This window comes from Helianthus annuus, chromosome 4, assembly GCF_002127325.2.
Source record: "Helianthus annuus cultivar XRQ/B chromosome 4, HanXRQr2.0-SUNRISE, whole genome shotgun sequence".
Classification (NCBI taxonomy): domain Eukaryota; kingdom Viridiplantae; phylum Streptophyta; class Magnoliopsida; order Asterales; family Asteraceae; genus Helianthus; species Helianthus annuus.
Genome location: NC_035436.2, coordinates 193,636,103 through 193,642,521, shown reverse-complemented (window position 1 = coordinate 193,642,521; position 6,419 = coordinate 193,636,103). Strand labels below are relative to the sequence as shown.

General features: G+C 32.9%; 2 long non-coding RNA genes across 3 annotated transcripts; one reads left to right on the top strand and one right to left on the bottom strand.

Annotated features, from left to right (window-relative positions):
* On the bottom strand, positions 1-6,419 carry LOC110884065. 2 transcript variants are annotated; one of them, XR_002560902.2, is made up of 9 exons: positions 6,328-6,419; positions 6,061-6,229; positions 5,772-5,877; positions 5,628-5,700; positions 5,482-5,557; positions 4,963-5,012; positions 4,769-4,839; positions 155-407; positions 1-113 (listed from the first exon to the last, which is right to left on the bottom strand). It is a non-coding gene; the product is annotated as an uncharacterized LOC110884065 (long non-coding RNA). The 2 variants fall into 2 exon arrangements; XR_002560903.2 differs by having other exon boundaries at positions 6,061-6,223; positions 6,328-6,406.
* On the top strand, positions 2,041-4,314 carry LOC110884066. The gene is made up of 3 exons (XR_002560906.2): positions 2,041-2,435; positions 3,692-3,772; positions 4,159-4,314. It is a non-coding gene; the product is annotated as an uncharacterized LOC110884066 (long non-coding RNA).

Below are 6,419 nucleotides of genomic sequence, written 5' to 3'. Positions count from 1 at the left end.
TGTTGCATAAATTAGTGATAGAGTGGATATACAATTTAAAGATAGTCGAGTCCTTTTGAAGATGCATATCCTTCGAGTTACCAAAACCTTTCTCTTAGTAAATTGAGTTCCCTCTACAAAAAAAAACAACAACCATATTATAAGTGTTATATACGTTTGTGTATGTTGAGTCCCACTTCCCAAGCTAGCGACCCGGATATATTCATCTAACTGTTCTCCAAAACATGTATGTTGTGTTCACCCTTATATTAAATTTCATCCACAATACTTTTTTCTTTGAACCAATAACAAAAACTCGTCTTCTAAACAATGGCGCTAATCGAAAAGACGAACGCCACTTTGCCATCTTTTCACTTCATACAGTTCATGCCATGCTTGTATTATCTCGTCAATGTCGAAACCTAATCCTGAAAAGAAAAAAAAAACAACCTTCAAGGTCTAAAATTGCTTCCAAAATCTTTTTGAAAATTATTTTAATAAATACAGTTCTTGGGGCAGCTCCATATATACCCCTAAAAACGTGCATAATATCAAATTTACTCAACCCAAATAACTAATGTCGAAAATTCCCGTTCAAAATACTTCAAATTTCATATATACCCACCTATTAAATCAAAATCATAATATGACCATTATACACTTCTCTTTCTCCTTACACTCCAAACTCTTAAATCCTAATGCAAATTCAAGGAAAGGATATATATATGTCATAAATTTAAAAATTATGAATATTTGATATTATGGATTTTTGTTGGGTAATTATGATATTATACCAAGTTTTGAAGGGGAAATATGAAATTATCCATTATCTTTGATATATTAAAAAACGTTGACAAGTCAGCCTGACATGATTTGAGTAGTATAAAAATTTATCTATTTTGACCCGTTACCTAACATGCTCGTTTTGCCACCTATACCCATCGTATTTTCGTATTTTTATATTTTTAGAAAATCGGATCGAAGAACCGACTAGAAACGATAACGACGCCATTTTTACGTCTCTCAATTTTTAAAACAAAAATTTACGACAACTTTCAGAATTTATTGGGCCACTTTAAACACAAGAATTGGGCGTGTTGGCCTTGGGCCCAGGCCCAAAGCCAACTAACCTAACCTAGTATATATAAGTAGTGTTAAGTGAAAAAAAAAAAAAGAAAACCCTAATCCTATTTTGGTAAACATCAGCCGCTACCACACCTTAAACCTATACACGCTATTTATACAATTGATACAATATACAAAATTGATATACACTCATATCCATTTTCATATTCATACTTATACTCATACTACTCTCATATACTCATGGATACACACTTAAACCTATACACGCTATCATACACATATATTCTTATTCATCATACGTTAGTGTGCCCTGACCCGTACACTAGTAAATACAAACTATGCGGATCATGCACATACCAAAATAATCACGGATGCATACATGATTATAGTGGTAGATGCATGAAAATCATAGTAGGTTCTACTGTGTATCATAACACCGAACGTAACATGACACCGAGTCGCGAAACGGACGTAACATGATATGAACATGGTGGATACGCCGCTGGTACTTCCTATATATAAGTGTTCCTGCCATATTACCTAACTTTCGTAAAAACGTGCCATGAGAAATTTGGTGTTTCCATAGACTTTATCGAATACAAACTTTGATCACACACCACCTATTCCTCGGTTATACCCAAAACACACATCGAAAATGCCATTCTTCCCCAAGGTCTTCCTCTTGAATAAATTTCGGGACGAAATTTCCTAAAGTAGGGGAGACTGTAACGCTTCGTATTTTCGTATTTTTATATTTTTAGAAAATCGGATCGAAGAACCGACTAGAAACGATAACGACGCCATTTTTACGTCTCTCAATTTTTAAAACAAAAATTTACGACAACTTTCAGAATTTATTGGGCCACTTTAAACACAAGAATTGGGCGTGTTGGCCTTGGGCCCAGGCCCAAAGCCAACTAACCTAACCTAGTATATATAAGTAGTGTTAAGTGAAAAAAAAAAAAAAGAAAACCCTAATCCTATTTTGGTAAACATCAGCCGCTACCACACCTTTTTCCCTTTCAAACTCCTTGCTCTGCAGATTGCATCTTCAACATTGTGAAACTCTAGTTTCATAAAGAGACATACCACGACAACACCTCATCACTTCCTCTAGCTACATCTTGATCACCACTCCTCCCTCTGTCTCAAATATTCTCACAAGTTTGCACCTTCGTCGGAGTACGAAGATGTCGACGGAGTTCCCTTAACACACCACAAGAACCTCGTGTCGCCACTGCAATCCATCGTCGTAGACTCGGGACTCACCGGAGCACAAGCCGGAACAAGTAAGACCTACCGGAAAACTCGAAGGCGTCACCGGAGCTCGACGACAACACCACGACGAGTATTGATACTCCACAGTTGCGGTATACCCTTTCTTTATTTTCGTTAAATCCTCCGTCGAAAAATTTATACTTTTCTACGTTAATGGCGAAGTGTTTGGAAATCTTTATAATTTGTTGTCGTTGGGTTATTTGGTTGGAGAAGAAGGCTTGGATTTACTAAATTAATGAACCTTTTTTTTAATTATTTTCTTTTCGATTTCATAGTTACAACAGAAAGTAACTCATATATATTTTAATAATATACATTGTAAAGAAAAATGGATGGACAGATAAGGAATTTTAAGGTGGCAGTTGGAGTCACAATGTATATACACACAGAAAGGGGTTACCCATTTGGTTAAATGAAAAAAGTATTATAATATTTCTTCCAAATCAATCAAGTTTCACCTAGTGTATGTAATAATTCAAGATTTCAAGTAACTGAAAATGGTTAACTGTTTGGGATTTCTGTCGAGTTCATATTTTCCAATAAGGAGGATGATAACATGTTAATAAAACAAGATCCTTGTTATGAAATGGTAAATCAAACAATTCACAAAGATAAATTTCAAAACTAGTGGGTGTTGGGTTAATGTTTTGTTCCTGAATTAGTGTAAGTTACCTTTTGGGAATAAAATCATTCATCGTGAATTTATGGGTTATGAATGAATGGAAGGAATATAGGGCTAGAAAAGTTAATGTTTATTTCAATTTTTTTTTACATAATAGAAAAAAAAATACTTATTTTTATTTTCTTTAATTCTAAAGAAAAGAAATGTCTAAATATACACCCAGATGCAAAATGCATGATTACATATGGGTGAACTTTTGTTTTTCTTTTTATTTAATATTTAATTCTTTTTTATATATGAATTTACATATAGCTCTATAACCATGAAAGAACCGTAGAATATAATGTATAATCTTATAAAAGTTAAAATGTGGTATTGGATTCTCTTTTGTCACCTAATTTAGTTAACATTTTTAATTTTCAATAAGCGGGATTTTATGTGTTAAATGACGTACGTTCGAGTCCCGCTATGGCCGGTTTTGGTCCGAATATTGGGCATTTTTTTTTACTGTTTTAACTCTTTTTAAAGTATTGTTGTTCTTTACTTTTAAATTCTTTTCTCTTGTTTTAATTAATACTTCTAAATTCATTTTAACTTAAATAACTATCAAGTTATTTTTAACTCTTTTTATAACATTAAATGTTAATATGAGATAAAGTTTAATATCTAAATAATTTATTTATTTAACTTATAAATAACTAAGACGTTCACGTAATTCATATCTAGGTTAACCGCTCTTGTTCGTTCTTTTGGAATTTCCCAATCTTACTCGTGTGTTACTTACAAGAAATCGCATACGCAATCAAAGTAAGCATACTTGACCCTTTTACGCTTTAATATATTTTTGGGTGTAACATGTATCAATTAACAAAATTCACAATACACACAATCAAACGTATTCAACCACTCAATCCATCATACATGTTATTTATTATGCTTAGGCTATTTATGTATGCTAGTTTCAACTTGTATATCCATGTTATTTGTTATGCTTAGGTTGTTTATGTATGCTAGTTTCAACTTGTATATCCATGCTATTTGTTATGCTTAGGTTGTTTATGTATGCTAGTTACAACTTGAATATAAGTTGACATGTTGGATTTGAGACAAACTTTCATACTCATATCTTTTTTTTAAACTTGTATGCTCGCCAGTACTTTTGTATTGATCTATGTTTTTAATACATGTTGCAGGATTTTGATGATGCAAGGAATCTAGTAGGATTGCCTAGAAACACATTTAAACTTTAATACTTGTTGTACTGTATTTTATTTTCAAACATGTTGTATTTTGTTTCCAAGCCTTGTATTAAACCGTTATTAATGAAATGAAATTTTAGTTCTTTTACACTTGTCGTTATTCAACTTTGTTATATTCTAGTTCAATCGATTCAAAAAAAGTAATTATTAAATCCTCGACACAAATAGCGTTATGAAGTCTCTTGCAATCTATTTCGTCTCATCCCGATGTTTCCGCCATCGGTTGGGGTGTGACATATGTCATAAATTTAAAAATTATGAATATTTGATATTATGGATTTTTGTTGGGTAATTATGATATTATACCAAGTTTTGAAGGGGAAATATGAAATTATCCATTATCTTTGATATATTAAAAAACGTTGACAAGTCAGCCTGACATGATTTGAGTAGTATAAAAATTTATCTATTTTGACCCGTTACCTAACATGCTCGTTTTGCCACCTATACCCATAAGAATGTGGTCAAGAGTAGTGTCCATTTTTATACAAAACCCGTAACCCGACCCGAATTTAAAGCTACTCGAACCAAAATTAGAGAATACCTGAAAAACCCAAACCCGACCAACCGAATTTCATGACAGCCTCCCAACGACCTAAGTGAATATGGGTTGGCCTGGTAAGAGAAGAACATATCTAAGTGAAGATGAAAAAAATGAAAGCCAATTGAAATGGTAGTAACTACTGTTTAAATTTCATAAAATACTCCAACTTCATAAAAATTAAAGTATAATGTTACCTTACAAAATTGTTGAAGACCCTACTTCAACTCATGGTCATCATCAATATCTGTACGCAGAAAAACACAATCCAGGTATGCCCAAATACGAAACTCGTATAGATTCTATCAAATGTGGACATGTAATCAAAAGGTTTCTGATGAACTGAGTTCTCTTTAGAGGCTCTTGTCCTAATGGCTTTGGTTATAAATTTTGCTTATAAGTTTATACGAATTATGATAATAGATTTTTTTAAATAAAATATATCAGGTAAAAAGGAGGATTTTAATGGTAGGGGCCTATGTCAAAGCGTACTCAATACTACACAACTTCGTAAATATAAGGTTATCATGGAATACTCATATAGGGATGAGCACGGTACCCGTTCGGTACCGAAATACGGAGAAAATTGGTACCGATACTGGTAAATGGGAACCGGTACAGGTACCGAATATACTTGGTATGGTTTGGTACCGGGTAAGTGCTCATCCCTATACTTATATCTTTACAAAAACCATACAAAAGTCCAGATAACATACGAGTTGAATCTCCATTCAAAGAAGTGATTTGTCCTGTCGACACCAGGTAACAAACTTCCATTGCTAATCGGCGAATCTATTTTTATCATTGTTAGTATGAGACTAAAATATGCACATAATAAACTACTTGTAAACAAAAAAAGTACCTCACAGTAATGGTATATGCATAATCACCTTCATCTCCCAGTCTTAATAATCAAAATTAAACCCCTAGTAAAACTTAAAATTCCAATCAAAATCTAAACCAATTACCACTACAAATGTATCTAAAATCAACCAACATATTTTACCTGAAGTTTGCCATTGTTAGCAACACTATAGTGGTGTACTCTGCAACAATACGACAACGTTTGCATCAATCCGGTCTCTCTTTTCACGCTCTCATCGGTCAATATACTGAGTGTGAAACCAAAGAAGAACTGAATTAGACTAAAAATTAATAAAACATATACCGTCAAGCATCCGAACACGAATAGCTTTATCTAAAGATAACACTAAGCATAACTATAATAATTTAAATAACAAATGTTTAGATGAAGAGATGTTATGTACCCAAAATTTAAAAAATAAGGCAAATACCAACACCAATTATTGTTTTGTTTTGGTTCCCTTCACTTTCGGAAGAAGATCTTTTCTCCCCAACTTAAAAATGTCCTTGCCGCTGTCATTATCCAACTTGTGTTTGATTTCAGTTGTGGCAGATGATTTCTTGGCATTAGAAAGGTGGACTTGATAAAGCAGCCTAATGCTTGTTGATTACACCAAGTAACCAGAAATCAGTTATTATTATATCAATGATAAAAATAAACTAAAAAATGTTACAAACATAAAAGGGGATATGAGTACCAGTTAAGAAGTGGGATCAATGAAAACCTTGAAGAAACAGGTGCTGAACCAATATGACTTGATCTAAAGAAAAAAAAAAGAATCTACGTTTA